Source organism: Periplaneta americana, chromosome 12 (assembly GCF_040183065.1).
Source record: "Periplaneta americana isolate PAMFEO1 chromosome 12, P.americana_PAMFEO1_priV1, whole genome shotgun sequence".
Classification (NCBI taxonomy): Eukaryota; Metazoa; Arthropoda; class Insecta; order Blattodea; family Blattidae; genus Periplaneta; species Periplaneta americana.
Window position 1 is genome coordinate 115,370,372 of NC_091128.1, and position 17,355 is coordinate 115,387,726.

At 35.5% G+C, this 17,355-nt stretch overlaps 1 protein-coding gene across 16 annotated transcripts in view; it reads right to left on the reverse strand.

Moving 5' to 3' along the window:
• Nucleotides 1-10,111, reverse strand: part of nrm (neuromusculin) — a 1,323,427-nt gene extending 1,313,316 nt beyond the window's left edge. For 12 of the 16 annotated variants that reach the window (XR_011335314.1, XR_011335315.1, XM_069842000.1 and 9 more), the window contains exon 1: nucleotides 10,090-10,110. The gene's annotated coding sequence lies outside the window, so the exon portion shown is untranslated. Of the gene's footprint in view, nucleotides 1-10,089 lie in introns of all 16 variants that reach the window. The other 4 variants (XM_069841993.1, XM_069841991.1, XM_069841992.1 and 1 more) reach the window with 1 other exon arrangement.
• Nucleotides 10,112-17,355: the final 7,244 nt, after the last annotated feature.

Genomic DNA, 17,355 nt, shown 5'->3' on the forward strand with positions numbered 1-17,355 from the left:
AGATAGTGAAAGGTGCCTATTTTGGAGACTTTTGAGCGTTTTTATGATGCATGAAAATGTATGCTGAATGTGAGCTAAGTCATTCTTCACACTTATGTCACAGGTAACTGTTTTCGCAGTATCAATTGAGACTGCATCTTCAGAGTCCAATGCAAGGAGAATATTGTTAATAGAGTCTATATGTTCGGCATAATATTCAACTGCTTCTAGCCATGTACCCCATCTAGTTAAAATTGGCTTTGGTGGCAATGGAATTTCAGGGTACATTTCTTTCAACACGTTAACTCTACTGGGAGCTTTGAGAAATACTTTTTTCACTGATGAAATCAACAAATCTACTTTAGGGAAATTGTCTCTGACCACTTCTGCCACACGATGAAATGCATGCGCCACACAAGTAAAATGAGTCAATTTAGGATATACAACAGATAATGCTTGTCCAGCTTTGACCATATAAGGGGCAGCATCGCTAATAAAGAATAACACATTATCGTACATAATACCCTTTGGCCACAGGATACCCATAGCTTCGTTGAACAGTTTAACTATAGTTTTGTTATTGCACTTTTCTAGAACATCACAATGTAAAAGAATTCGTTCAGAATATTGTTCACTTAACAAACCGATAACTACATTACCAACAAGTCTACCTTCTTTGTCGGGAGTCTCATCAATGGAAACCCAAATTGAACTATCTTTAATTTCATCTCTTATCTTCTGTATTGTCTCATCGTAGATGGATGGAGCATACGTCTTCCTAAGTGTCGACTCATCCGGGATTGTATGTTGAGTATATTTTTCAAGGAATTCCCTGAAGACCTTATTCTTTAGTTTGTAGAGAGGAATATCAGCAGAGATGAGAGAACGGCACAGGTCGATGTTAAACTCAGATCTTACATTCGATGTTGTTGGTTGTGTTAAAAACAATTGTCTCTGCTTGGAATTTAGTTGTTTGTTGGCCTGATGTTTACTAGTTGTAATGTGTTGTTGCACCAGGAACTTTTGTGTAGATGATACTGCACACTGACACAAATTACAAAATAATATTTTATTGTCAGTTGATAAACCATCTTCTTTAAATTCTGAAATGTAACTTGTTAGTTTTGATTTTAAATTGACTGAATGACGTACTTTTGGCATATTTACCGTCTTTATAGTATGATTTACAAAACTGAACCTATGTGTACTCTGACTGGCATTTAACTGTTGAGCTGCACAACTGAAGTCTGTTAAAAATTTTAAATTAAATTAATACAGTTTTGTAACTTACTTTCCCATTGTTGATAGGACTGCTAATTTTCAAATAACTCTGATGTTAAAGGGATTACTGAACATGTGTTTAAATCTCTATTGTTGAAATGTATTTTTAAAAGTTAATGGAATTTTGTTTTGTTTTATTGTTAAACCTAATATAATATGGACTGTTTTATATGAAATATGGAAAATATATGGAAATTAACGAAAATATGTACTAAACTCTAAAATATGGAAAAATATGGAAAATAAAAGTAGGATTTTTCAACCCTACACATTGTGAAACATAAAGATAATGCAAAATATAAATTATATTAGCTTTATAAGTAAATATGTATTTACATATAAATCCTTTCCCTGCTAATGACTATGCTTTATACCATAGATGTCCAATTGTAACTCATACGACGTAACTCCTGGCGTAAGCAACCCGCAGCGCACATTCTTTAGGGTCGTTTTTTCCTATTTTATATGGAAAGTTATTGACCTTAGCAGAGCATGCTTGACGTGCAATATCTCCTGGTTCTACAGGCGTTTGGACACCCATGCTTTATACTTTGTCTTTATTTTAAAAGCACTGCACTTGGTTTTATTGATACAAACCAGAAATATGAAAATGACTAAAAAGATAAATGACTGACTGCGGATGTAAGATGAACACACAAATTGTATGGTACTTACTTTATGAATCAATACTTTTGTCTGCAAACTGAATAATTTACATAGTCCAACATACCTGTATTCTATACTCGAAAATAGGTTTTATGGAAATGTATTTTATTTGAAGTTTCTACAACTTCCTGTATGAACTCTAGACTGGGAAGCCACGATGTTTTATAGTTCAGACTTCGCCTCGTCTCGTGAATTTTCATAACTAACATTGAAAACTTACAACTGGGTGGAATGATGCAAATACAGAAGTACTCAAGAGCTCTAACACGCAACATTTCTTACTTGTTCGGAGGTAGTCTTCCATTATCTACCCGGAAAAGTTGTATGTTTAATATTCTGCGGTGAAACAGACTTTCTGTTGAAATGGAAATCTGAATTTAAACTCTGAATATATTTTAATTTCCCACAGTATGACAAACGTTTTCACTCTTAGCGAATCTTGTTTCATTGTGACAGAGAGAAGCAAAAGGTAACCATCATCATAACAATAATCTATTTTAATCGTTTGGGACCTCCAGTTTTTGACACAGAAAACGTATTTTCCCTCACAGCTTTACGGGCACCCATTCCAGGATTACTGGTGAAAAAAATATTGGCAGAATTTCATGTACGATGAAAGAGTAATGGAACGGAGAAAAATTCTCTCCGGCGCCGGGATTTGAACCCGAGTTTTCAGCTCTACGTGCTGATGCTTTATCCACTAAGCCACGTCGGATACCCACCCCGGCGTCGGACAGAATCGTCTCAGTTTTAAGTTCCAATTCTTGGGTTCCCTCTAGTGGCCGCCCTCTGCACTACGTCATAGATGTCTATGAACGTAGGACTGAAGTCCACACATGTGCTGAAGTGCACTCGTTATGAGTGACTAGTTGGCCGGGATCCGACGAAATAAGCGCCGTCTTAAATCACAAAGCGATTTACGCATATCATATATATTATTTAATGTGCCGAAGTACCTTATGATATTTCCATGCAGATATTCTGCGTCATCATACGATGAAAGAGTAATGGAAGGGAGAAAAATTCTCTCCGGCGCCGGGATTTGAACCCGGGTTTTCAGCTCTACGTGCTGATGCTTTATCCACTAAGCCACACCGGATAGCCACCCCGGCGTCGGACAGAATCGTCTCAGTTTTAAGTTCCAACTCTTAGGTTCCCTCTAGTGGCCGCCCTCTGCACTACGTCATAGATGTCTATGAACGTAGGACTGAAGTCCACACATGTGCTGAGGTGCACTCGTTATGAGTGACTAGTTGGCCGGGATCCGACGAAATAAGCGCCGTCTTAAATCACGAAGTGATTTACGCATATCATATATATTATTTAATGAACCGAAGTACATATGATATTTTCATGCAGATATTCTGCGTCATCATACGATGAAAGAGAAATGGAACGGTGATGAAGCATCAGCACGTAGAGCTGGAAACCCGGGTTCAAATCCCGGCGCCGGAGAGAATTTTTCTCCGTTCCATTACTCTTTCGTCGTATGATGACGCAGAATATCTGCATGGAAATATCACACGTACTTCGGTACATTAAATAATATATAGAATTTCATATGCTTACGGTAAAATACTATAAGCCACAGCTAGTCTTGTTAGTTAGACCAAGAACAAGTGCCACTGTGTGACTACGCTCAATGGCGCCTACATTCAATTTAAAGGACTATATCCCTTCCTGTGATTAAATAAAGAAATGGATGGAAAACTCCCTACTTGTGACAGAAAATTATTTTCCTGCCAAAGGAAAAGAGGAACAGCAACAATAATGGTCTAATTCAAGTTTCAAGAACGTGTTTCCTATAATTACACTGTTTTAGTTTTGCTAGCATTCACGACAATGCATTCAAATGTTCCCCAATTTCAATACAATATTTAATACCATTTACACCAAAAGACTTGTGTGAGTACTGTACTATTCGTCCGTTGTAAATTGACCGGTGTTCATTCCACTGACTAACAGAGTGCGTCATCCCCCTCCACGAATGATTTGATCCCCTCAATGCCTCGCTCACCTTAATCGCCTACGATGTCTTGCATAAAACGACAGTGACGACAACAACGCTAGGCGGTCATGTAACATTGAACGTGTAGTACATTTGCTGCTCTATTGCTATTGAAAAAAACATAGTGACTTCAGTCAGAATTTTATTGCGACTTCACAATTGAACCATAGGCTACTTCGTAAAACTGGCAGCTGCAAGACAATATCAACCATCCTATTGACATCATAGTAAGTCTGAAAATCTGGCTTCATTTTTCATAGCAAAGACGTAATATGAAGTAAAATTACTTTTCAGATTATACCGAGTGTCCCAAAGGTAGAGGATTAAAAGAATCCACGGTTTATGGAAGAAGTCAAACATAGTACGACAGCTGCGTGAATTCATTTCAGATACATTTCAAGAGATTGAATGGAACAGTACATTGTGTTCTACTCTGTGTTTAGTGTCACTGACAGGGTCCAGGATTACATCAATGTTGGGGATGAAATTTACAGCATCTGCGCGATTGAGGTACATTAACAGGGCTAAATATAATTGACTGTACCTTTGTATGCCTACTGTCTACATACTATATGAAAAATTCAAACAAACAATTAGATACTGACTAGCTGCTAAATGTAAACCTACATTCATGTAATCAAGAGCAACAACTGATATTTAATATCCCTACCAATTTATTCATTTATTCATAGTTGTCTGTCCAAGGGTAGGTCCTTCACTACAAAATCCAGCATTCTACGATCTTCTCTCTTTCCTTCCCTTTCTTTTTGTTTCCGCATATGATCTATATATTTAATGTTGTCTATCATCTGATATTTTCTTCTACTCCAAACTTTTTTTGCGTTCACCATTCTTTCCAGTGAATTTTTTTCAGTTGACAGTTTCTTCTGAGTCACTGACCGAATCATTGTTTTTTCCTTCGTTATCAGTTTTATTCTTTCTTCACCAACTCTTTCTAGCACAGCTTCTTTTCTTATTTTGTCTGTCCATTACACACCACTCCAGTCTTTTCCATATTCACACCTCAAGTGCTTCCAGTCGTTTCCCTTCAATTTGTCGTGAATTCCATATTTCTGCTTCATACAATGCCACACTCTACACAAAGCACTTGGCTAATCTATTCCTTAATTATTTTTGCAAGTTGCATAGAAGATGCTCTTCTTTTTTTTAAAGCTTCCTTTGCCATTGCTATCCTTTTGACTTCTTGGCAGCAGCTCATGTTAGGCCTACTACTTATAGTACGACCCAAGTATTCGAAGCTGTCCACTTGTTCTGTAATCTCATTTCGAATTCTCGCGTTTATCGTCTCTATTTTTCTTCCGAAAATCATGGTCTTCATCTTGCTTGCATTTACGAGTATTTAGAGCGTTTAAGGGGTTAGGTACAGCTTAAAGGAGTAAAATTTTGGAAATATTCAACATTTTTTTTCGTCCATTACTGTATCTTGTAGAATAACGAAAAATAGTATGTGCAAAACACTGTCCTTCAGCTTTATGAGAAACATGTTTTTACGATTTAAAAAAATTATATATATATATATATATATATATATATATATATATATATATAAAATTCAAATTTCACTGTGCAGAGATGAAGCGTTTCCCTCAAAAAGTATCCAACACTCTGTGATGAATTTTTATGTGTATTTATACAGTGATAATAAGTACAATATGATGCAAAATCACTTCTCTACCTTTGATAGATTATCTGATAAAAAATAAATTCATTTAAAAAATGGTCAAATATCTAACACAGAATAAATAAAAATATTGTTTATTAAGGAATGTAGTTGAAAGAGCATGATATTGTAAACATGAGTTTCAGCAATAAAATAAAAGAGAGAGAACATGAAAAAGTTAAGAAGTTTATGAGTTATGACGGAAACGCTTCATCACTGCAGAGTGAACTTTGAATTTTGGAAAAAAAAAAAAAAAAAAATATATATATATATATATATATATAAATTTTTTCTAAATCGTAAATATATTTTTTTCATATAGCAGAAGGATAGTGTTTTACACATACCAATTTTCATTATTGTATAAGATACAGTAATGGAGGAAAAAAATGTTGAATATTTCCAAAAATTTTACTGCTGTAAGCTATACTTAACCCCGTCATTCATTACATTATGCAACATGTAGAACATGTTTACAGACTTAAATTGTGCGGAATATTTTAGGTAGGCCTACTTCGTCAAAATAAAGTAAAACTTTTGGGGATCCGCGACACTCAAAAGGTTATTTGAATAATTGTGAAGAATGGAATTTTCAACATATATGCCTGAAAGAATCAGTTGTTGACAATCGTTCAGTAAATAATAAAGCCAAAACCATTATACACCGAACTTTCAACATTTTAATTTTTAAACGTGCATTATTTTTCCTAGCAGTAAACATCTGCTTCGCTTAACTTTAGTGAGCTACATTCAGCTTATGATAGGACACGTCGTCAGGTCATTTCGCTGTAGCTCCAACCTCAACGTAGCAACCAGTTTCACGCTCTCGTGGATTTACCCTAGAGGAACAGTCCCCACAGTCGGTGGACAGCGAACTCGATGGAGCAGAGAGTCGCTGTGGGTGCGGTGGTCAGCATCCCATGAGAGCTGGCGGGAATCTACTCCCGCTCGCATTTCAGCCACTCAACCGTTCAGTCTGTGCAGGAACTGGGACGTTAACTATGTGGGCTGAGCTAGCTACGTGTGTTGGAATTAATTTTAATATTCAGACATCCAAGTAAGAGAGACAGCAGTTTGATGCTTAGCAGGCACTGTTAGATTTGTGCTGGAAAATTAATTGCGGGTCAAGTTTTATATCAGCATATCTGCTATGTTTACCATTCTCTTTCCCACAATTGTTTCATTATCGTCATATTATTAAGTGTAATATAAATGTTCTCTGCTGTTTAAAACGATATCAAAGCTATTAATAGTCGCTGTTCGGTCATATGATATTATTTTTAACAACATTTTAATAATGTCCAAAGGTTCTTGGAGAGTGACGTAAATGCCGGCCTAATAATAATGAACGGGCAATAACGTCATTGCTTAATAAACGATATTAACTATATGCAGGCTACATGAAATGCCTGAAAGCATTAGCCCGGTATTTTTATTATATGTCGTTCAAAATATTTACGGATTTTGACAGTAAGCAATATTCACCTAAACAATAGTACATTATGCAACGAGCCTATAATGGTAGTAATTAAGACGCGAGTATGTTTATGAAACGAGCGCAAGCGAGTTTCATAATTTTCATACGAGCGTCTTAACTACCATTATAGTCAAGTTTCATACGACTTTTTATGCTCGACCATATTTCTAACGTGAAATTATTAATAAGTATTCATGTTATTCTTATCAGACTGAGGAGCGGAACTGACCTTATGCAATACCTCGTAAATTGTGAGATGTTGCGCAGACGCTAAAGTATTGATTTTTTTCCGAGAAACAAATGTCGACATTGACCTTGATATAATTTAGAGAGTAAAATAAACATTAATCTTGATATAATCTTGAAATTGAATTAGACATTGAAAAACGAGATCACAAATTGAATTTATTTGAATATTATTTACAATTAACGCTAATTATTATACTAACAGAACAAGTTGTCTTTCGATTGCATATCCGAGAATAATCGATACTTGCGCTTTCATATTGCTACAATGGTATTTTCTGATTGGTGGAACACCTGAACTTTAATGAATAGGTGTACTTTAATGAGGTCCATTAAAGGGCTACTGCCAGGCATATAATTACTACATTTCGGCATAGTTGAGCATAAAAATTATAATAAACGTAGGCAAACAAAAAATGAAAACATAAATGGAAGTTACAGACCACTTTCCCATTCCACTAGTCAACCACTATACCACTGAGCATGACTCATACAGAGGTCAACGCTGCTTTAATTTTACATCTAAGACAACATAGGATATTGCAAGAAAACGGTGAAACATCTACGACCTAGACAGAATTCAACCCCCTCCCAATCGTTATTTTCAAGAAGCGCCAAAGATGCGTGTCAACCAACCATTGCACACAATGCGGTCGGAATCTGACACAGCTACAATACATCTGACGTGAAAGAAAAAAGTCACACTTTAATGTGTTTACTTCTCACGCCAAGGTCGGATGACTCTATCAGCATTCGAGGCCTATCAGTGGCATTGAGACATAACATCAACGGGTCTGTCTGTCTATCGACAGATTAGGAATTTTCGAACCAACGGGTTCTCTTTATTATAACAAAATGGCTGAAATAACAGAACAGCATATAAAACACTTACTGTGCCAACAATAAAGCCTTTGTAGCTCCGTAGGTACTGCTTTTTTTGGACCTACCGTATGTTTAATAGCTGCTTTTTCTTGCTTGCTTATTTTGATGACTGTTATTTACCGTTAAAATCTTTTGCCTTTTCTTTCCAACACCCTCCATACAGGTTATGTTTGTATGTACATACGTATGTTCGTATGAGTGTAGTTATGGTGCGTCCAAAACTACTTCCGACCTGACAAATGGCGCCTTCAGCATGTTACCATGACAACCATTCAAATCAACCAATCACGTGAAACCATGGTAACGGGACGGAGTTGCCGTGTCTAGGTTTACAAGTTGCACGTGCATACAATGTTCGGGATGACTTTGAGTTGGTTGGTTAGCGCGTCCGTTGTGTGAATTAAAAATATTGTTTAGTTTTATTATTGTTTCAGTGTATCGATAATTATTGCGTTTAAATTATATTACACTTATTATTTTCGTTGTTATTGGTGGAGTGTGTGACTAATGTGTATTTTCTAGTTTCTGCGAGACTTGTGCAATGTCGGAAGGAAGAAAAGACAGGCGGAGAACAAAGAATTCCCTATTGTACAAGGTGTTCCGTTGAAGAGTCAAACGCAAGAGATGGTGTGTAATGTAAGAGAGTATTTTGAGAGGGAAAAAGATAATGGAGGGCCTCTTTTATCTTGGGCGCAAGTCGTAATAAGAACTGCTGCTTGTATTAAAATTAATAAGAGCACTGTTATCGATAGTGGAAAAGAAAAAGACCGTGTAGATGAAGATGACTCAGGGTCCTCAAGACTTGAAACTCCGGGGAATTGGGAAAAGTGGAGAAAAGTGTAACAAATATAAATACTTTCCAGCAAGATGCTTTTCTAACAATATTACATGGACGAATATTGGCACTCATCAAAGTAAAGGTATAGTATTAAATTTAAACTTTTTTTTTTCAGTTTACAGTTCTTTCCACGCTTTTCTAACAATATTATATTGCATTAAAAATACCTATGCTACTGCTGCTGCTAAAAATAATAAAAATAATAATGTACACTGACTTTAATGCATAGTATTCAACAAATTGGTTTGCAGTGTATACGTTCATGTCAGCTGTTCGTTACTGCACTCTATTGGCAGCGCGCTCGCTTACATGTAAGATGGACAACATGATAACTTTGCTCCCCCTTCTCTGTAATCTGTCAAGTCGGAAGTAGTTTTGGTCACACCATAAGTCAGTTGATCGCTTCCCATAAAGGACCTAAATTCAATTTTCTCTCTCATTACTGTTATAGCCACGAATATACGTAACCTATACCAGGCAACTTCACTCAATTGCAATGAAATTCTCTCATAATGTCGTAAATAATAGACCCTGGCAAGGGAATGCTGTCCCTATTGAGCAAACTAACATTTCTAGCAGCAATAATAACAATAGCTTTTATCAGACTCCTTCCATTCAACAGACACATAACACTTGTATACTATGTATATTGCGATTATTATTAGTATTAGTTATTGTTATTATTAATTTATTCCAGTATTGTTATTTCATTTGTATTGATGTATTCATCTGCTTTTATATTTTATGTCAAATATTATTTTATATCTCTTATAATTTAGTATATTTTATGTCTATTCCGACAAATTGTTGCTCATGACATTAATAAACGGTTGATTGATTAATAAACGATTGGTATCCAAGTGCTTTGAGATGAAATTGAGCAACAAAATTTTAATTATCTATACTTTTCAATCCAATTGAATACCTGGGTGCAACAAGAGCGTTTGGCGTCTAATGCTGTTATTGCATAAATGTAAGCATTGCATTATTAAAACTATGAGTTATCAGCTCCATAAAAATGATTTCATTACCTCATTGCTGGATGGCAGGAGATCATGTGCAACACTGTTTTTGCATCCTCGTCTTCAAGCACGGCATTATAATTATACCAAGCAAGACAACCGGGATTGATGAACAAACCATTACCTAGAAAGAAGAAAATGTTGATTGAGTTGAGAGTAAATGTAAAGGGAAGAAATGAACACAAAATCTACAGTAGAATTGTGGAAAAGAAATATTGCTAAACAACATCGAAATTGTGGTGAAATGTATGTATCTGTACATACAGAAAATATCAGTCAAGGAATGTAAGCCAGTAGAATCATAGTTCTCCATTTCAAAGTTATCAAGACCTTAATTTGAGTCATGTTCCTGAACCAGGGGTAACTCCTACTTAAAAAACAAAATGTGTTGTCTTTGTGTAAATATCTGAAGCCAGAAATTGGTGATTGGGTTAGGTGTGTTCTAAACAAAGAATGTGTGAATAGCATTGACCAAACTGATAATTCAGAACTTCAATCAGAATCTGATTTATGAAACATGTTCAAATAATTCAGTAAACAAGAAAAATGTAAAAGTCCCAACATAAAAATTTGGACATTATGTCTTCTATGCAAGAACAGCGTTAATTTCAATAGTCCATATTTTTGTAAAAAAAAATGTTTAATTTGATGTGATCGTACTTCAGAATGTTGACAATATGTATTCTGTTACAAATACATACATTTTTCAGTCTGTTGCTGTAAGTCTCAGACATCAAAACTTTAACTTCTTTTTTCTCAACCATATTACCAGAGTCTAGTATATACAGACACGAAGCTTAAGTTGTGAGAGTACTTGGAACAAAAGACTGTGCTGGTACTATTTCGCATTGTCTGTTATGAGGCGATAGTAGCGATCCTAGTGATTAGCAACTATCCATGGATGCATATTTACTACGTACTGAGCTTCGTGACTGTATATACTAGACTGTGATATTACCACTAACGCTATTGTTGCACCCAGGTATTCAAATTCAGATGGCATAACTCGGTCCTTTTCTCCTGTGTACACGATACTACTATTGAAATTGCATGAAACTTAAAAATTGCGCAAGACGCAAGTAGCATTAGGCTATGGAATTTTTTCAAGTTGTACGACTGTTTGCATTGTGCAACTGAACTTATTTTGTGCTACTCGACATTGCATGCAATTCAAGTTGCATCGTAGACTATTACCTTAAGACAAGACAGGATATTGTAATGACATCGAACAAACATTAATGACTGGATTGAAGCCTACGGCTCGCATACTAAGGTGAGCGATAATTGAAGGGTTCAGAACCATAGAGGGCCAAGCGCCATTTACTAAAACCGTAGAAAATAAGAGTTAAAATGAAGTTATTACCATAATTCAATGGAAACATATAGCAAGTAATATAAAGTATACACATTAAAACTAAATGATATGTCAATCTTCATTAAATTATGGTATTCACGTAACTTTAACCCTTGTTTTCTCCGTTTTTAATAATTGGCGCTTGGTCCATTATGGCTCTGAACCCTTCAATTATAATCATTCGTAGATATTGAAAAGTTGTGAACTAATAGAACAAAGACAGTAATCTGCTGTCCTGCGAAAAACAGTGGAATGACCCCAGAAACTAGTGAGGTGATTTGGAGAGGAGATCATCTCACAGGGGTGTGGTTGTCTAGCGACAGAGTGCTCCTATCAACGGATCAATTTGTTACCAGTTCATCCTCCCCCGAGTTTAACGAGAAAAAAGAAGATGGGCAGAGAGAGTCAGTAACCACCTCCTTTTCTTCGATAATCGAATTGCTACACTCCAATTGGTCGAGTTAACGGTCGCTTCACTAATTTTGTCTGTCGGGCAGCGTCTATTGAAAGTGCTCAGACCTGCCTGCAAGTAACTCGAAACTGAGGTTCATTTTAGAGACAGTCTGTTAGGTGCGATAGAAAACCTCGTAAGGTTTATTTTTAAGTGCTAATGGATAGGAAACTAAGTGGTTCAGGTCACCAGCAACTGTCCGATTTGATCATCATAAACGAAATCACTTTTTAAGTAGAATTTTTAAGTAAATGTGGCAAGTGCGCCATGTGATAGTACAGTGATCAAATTATATGTTTAGGACTTCAAATTCAACATACAAATTAGCTTTTTTTTTCTAGAAATTATCCTTAGAAAAAAGATACCGTTTAGGAAAAAGAATGCTACATATATTATTAGGGAAACAGTGTCAATTCGAACGATAACAACAAGGAAATATTATCATAAGTTTCAAATGAATGATTAACTAGAACAAGATTTTAAGCATAATTGAGCATAATTTGTGTGTTGGGTTAAGCATGGAACAAGGTTGTTTGTGAAACGCCTTTATAAGAAAAGAAGGCCGCGCCACCGTTTTTGGCATGTGAAATAAGTAATGGGAAACTTAAGTGCGAGAGTCTAACCTTTGTAGCATCTATAGGCGATAAAGCTGACAATTGTGATTGGCATATTGTTGATGTCACGTGTATTTAGGAGGAGGTACCGTTCTCAGCCGCAGTGACAACAGAAACACACTGACTGGACACTGAACTCAAGGACACACCGCAGGAATGCTAGCGTAGGGAAACTTAAGTGCATGTATCTTTCTTTTGCCACAGTCTGGACAGCAAGACTGGCAACTGTGGTTGGCAGATTACTGACGTGACGTGTAGTCTATAGGAGGTGGTACCATTCTCAGTTACACTATCAACAGATGCGCGCAGATTGTGCATTGTACTCAAGGACACGCGTCAGAAACGCTGGCGTCAGCAATACATATCGGCATCGATGATTTATTAATAAAGAATTTTATTGGACTTCACTTTAAACTAGTGCATGTACTCCAATAAGTAATGTTAATAAAATAAATGCCTCCTTTACCATTAATCTTAATTTACCAAAAAACAAACATCTGCTAGTTACAACTTTGTTCTGGCCAATTATTCAAATATTACTCCACACAGGTCAGGAGAGTTCTGATAGATGGGAATGTCACTGGTATTGTTATGTTATGTTAAGTAGTAAGCTTATACAGAGTGGGGGGGGGGGTATAAGTTCAACTATTTTTAGAGGTAATTGAAAATAGTATACTGAACCACATTATATAACAAATTTCTCGGTCTTCGAAGTTATTTTTATACATGAAAAAATACCTTGTTTTTAGGTTAGTTAATACTTATAATCTTATTATATTGCCTTATTAAACTTCATATATAAAAATTGTATTAAATTCAATTTGTATCATCATAAGTATGGAACTAAAAGATCCGATTTTATACCACTAGAGGAACCAAAATGTTTCACAAGCACAGCTCTTAGCCATGGTACCTACTTTGATCCAAGGTTATGTAGGCCTAATAAAATTACTCGAAAATACCCAAATTTGGAAAATTTCAGTATCAGACATTTCAAAAATAGAGTTAGAAATTTAATTTAAAAAATATATATTGATTTAATATGTATATTTATATGATTTAAATTGTTAATATTGAAATTGTATTTTTAAAGTTAATTTATTCCTATATTTTTTTTCTTGACCTACTTTGTGTGAAATAATTATATTTGTTTGTGTTAAGTATATGTTTAGATAACTACCTGAGCACGAATTTTTACTCATTCAGGGAAGAATTAAAACTGTATTTTTGTACATGTTATTTTACTAACAATAAACAATTTCCAGGTGATGTGTTTTCTTTACGAACGCCTCACTAGTTATGTGGAGGTCTAAGGTTGTGGGTAACAAAATAGCTATTCCACATTTTATATTATAGAAAATTGAAATTTAAACAGTCGAAAACATGAAATATGATGAACGTGATAGAAACAGATTAGCAACAACGGAAAAAAAATTCCCCACAAAAGGAACTGGCACTGAGCAGTAGGCCTAGCACTTATGTTAGCTGTAGTAATAAGATTTCGTATGATATTAATATTAAGGGATGGAAGATGAAATAAACACACGAAACTCATATACGTGCTGTGTGCTACCTCTGAATTTTCAGATTAGATAAAAATTTGTCGGAAAAACGTGCTTGAAACCTCGTCCTAATTGAAATTACACGCACACGCACAAACACATCTTCTACTTAACTTTATTTATAAATGAAGCAATGAAAATTCATGTTGAATCTTTCGTACACTGCTTTTAACACTTAAATATGAATAATTCATTAAATGGCGATCTTACTCGTGTTAATTATGTAAGCATGTGCGGCTTACAGCTGTTTCGGTGCTACTTGACATCATCCTCAGAGCCTTCTGTGTCTCGGCATCATCTCGACTTCGCTGCCTGTTGTGTGGGTGCGTTCGTGTGATGAAGAGTTGAGTCAAATAGTGTGTGTTCTGAAATTGACCTGTGTGTTGAGAATTTGATTAGGGTTGTGTTTTAGTGTGTCTGTATATTTCATACTGTTCTAGTGTGTTGCGTTTTTGGTTTTTGGACATGGAAATCCTACACATACAACCCAAAAACAGAAACTCAACACACTAGAACAATATGAAATATATAGACACACTAAAACACAACCCTAATCAAATTCTCAACACACAGGTCAATTTCAGAACACACACTATTTGACTCAACTCTTCATCACACGAACGCACCCACACAACAGGCAGCGAAGTCGAGATGACGCCGAGACACAGAAGTCTCTGAGGATGGTGTTAAGCAGCACCGAAACAGCTGTAAGCAGCACATGCTGCATTGCTTGTTACATCCATAAAATGGCTACGTATGTAGCCATTACATCACTGAGCTCAACTAGGTGTAGTAGTAGGCATAATATCAATAATAGTAATAGAACATAAAGAAATCAAAAGAAATGTTACATATAACAGTATTAATAGTATTTGCATTGAAATAGTATAAGAGTAAGGGATTTATTGTGTGGTTGGAAGAGGAATGGAAATTTGTCACGAAATTGAAAAATATAATAACAAGTATAATATAATGGGTGTAAAAATTTCTCCCGGAATAAAATATTTTCTCCCTTTATGTCCAAACGCACATTTGCTCTACGTGACGGTATTTCCGGTTGATGTGTGACAGGATCTTTTCATCCGTGTAGGAGAGGTGAACTGTGCGAGATGCAAAAGCTTTGAGATTGAGGTGATGTTTACAAAGGGGTTCTAGAGCTGCCATCTCCTCATATTGGTGTCATAGCACACTGAGGCCCAGGGGTGCGTAAACCCATGTTCCCACCATATTTTCATACCTTGTTACATCCATAAAATAAAGCTGACCTAAAATTTAGTATATACATTGGTAAAGAATGAAAATCGATGGAATTTTTTTTTTCATATCGCATACTTGTGACGTACATCCTTGCTTAAAGAAGATAATGCCGTTAATAAGATAATCCCGTTAATATCATGTATGAATGTACGGATGATTGAATGTGTATGTATGTATTTATTTATGAAATACGCTAGAGGAATAAATTGATTAGATTTTCTAACGATATTGACATAAATCACGATCCTATTCGCAGCTACAACACACATACACAACATATCCAATCACCCAACACAACACAAATATGCTGCATTCCGAACAATGGTACACAGACTACTCAACATTCCAACGAACCAACATGATTACAAAGAAGAGCTAAACACAATCAAATACATAGCACAAGAAAACGGATACAACCCCAACATAATAGACAACAATACGAAAGACAAAACATAATCACAAAAAACATAAGAATACAACACAAACACAAGAACACAAAAAAATACGTTACACTAACATACGAAACCAAAAACACACACAAAATTGCAACCTCATTCAAGAAATTAAATTACAACATCGCATACAGAACAAATAATACTCTACAAAAACATCTCAACACACATACTGTATACCTTATTTTATTTCAAGGAGTGCAGTTCGGTGGCTCCTTTGAACACCCACTTACAGATTTATGACTTCTACACAAACACCTCTGACAATTCCATCCTGTCCCCTAGTCCCAACATTGCACAGTTGATGACCTTCGAAATTTTACAGTGAAACTGACGGGATTCTTGGAATTCGGAAAAGATGCGGCAACTCTGCCTCCACGTGGATTTGACGGGCACCTGTCAATTCTTCTGAACGAGGGTTGTGATTGGTTACTAACAAGATAAGACAAGATTTCCGTCATAGTAAGGAAGACATTTATTTATGACAACCAATTAGTAGGGGGCAGTAGAAGGTCTGTCGGCAAAGTCCTTTCTATGAAACTGCACTCCATGAAAAAAAAATAGATTATACAACACAAACAAACAAATATAACCACACAGGCGTATACAAACTCAAATGTAACACCTGCAACAACTTCTACATAGGACACACAGATCAATTTAAACACGTTACAAAAAACACATTACAGCCATAACAAAATTACAAAACACTTCCACATATGCAGAACACATCACAAATGCTAACCACACATACAGAGACATGGAAATTCTACACATCCAACCAAATAACCAGAAACTAAACACAATAGAACAATACGAAATATACAAACACACAAGAACACATCCAAATGAAATTCTCAACACACAACTCAATTTCAGAACACACACACACTGACTCCACATTACACTACACAAACACACCCCCACAATAAATAAAACAAAAGGCTCCAAGACCAGCAACAACCAGTTCTGATGAAGGCCAATAGCAGGTCAAAACATGTTAACAAGATAACACAAAATTTAACACGTGAAAGACATATAATACGTTTTCCAAATAAAAAAATAAATTGAAATATGACTTTTCTTGCCCTAAAGACTGTATATTCGCCCTTAAGAATCATGTTTGTGCAAATTTTCAGCTCACTCGGACTGCTAGTTTCGAAGTTAATTTTATTTTAATTACGCAAATTAGTGATGTAATCGAAATTTTCAACACGCACTACACTTCAAAACAGCAAGTTCCTATTTTTTCATACAATATCTAATTCATGAGCAATATTTTAACATAGAGAAATAATTCATTATGTCTTGTCTAGTTTAGGCAAAATAAATTTAAAAAATCAGACATTTATTTATTAATATTTTTTATTGACATAATAATTTTTAGCTCCTAATATTGAAGCTATTTAACACTTTTTAACGTTATACTCGTATCTCAGATAATAAATTCATGGACACGTACTAATATTTTCATTGAATTTTCTGGAAACTGTATGTGCATGGAGGATTATGAACATCGTAAATGTAGTTTCGAGAAAAAGACACAACAAAAACACATCCAAATGAAATTCTCAACACACAACTC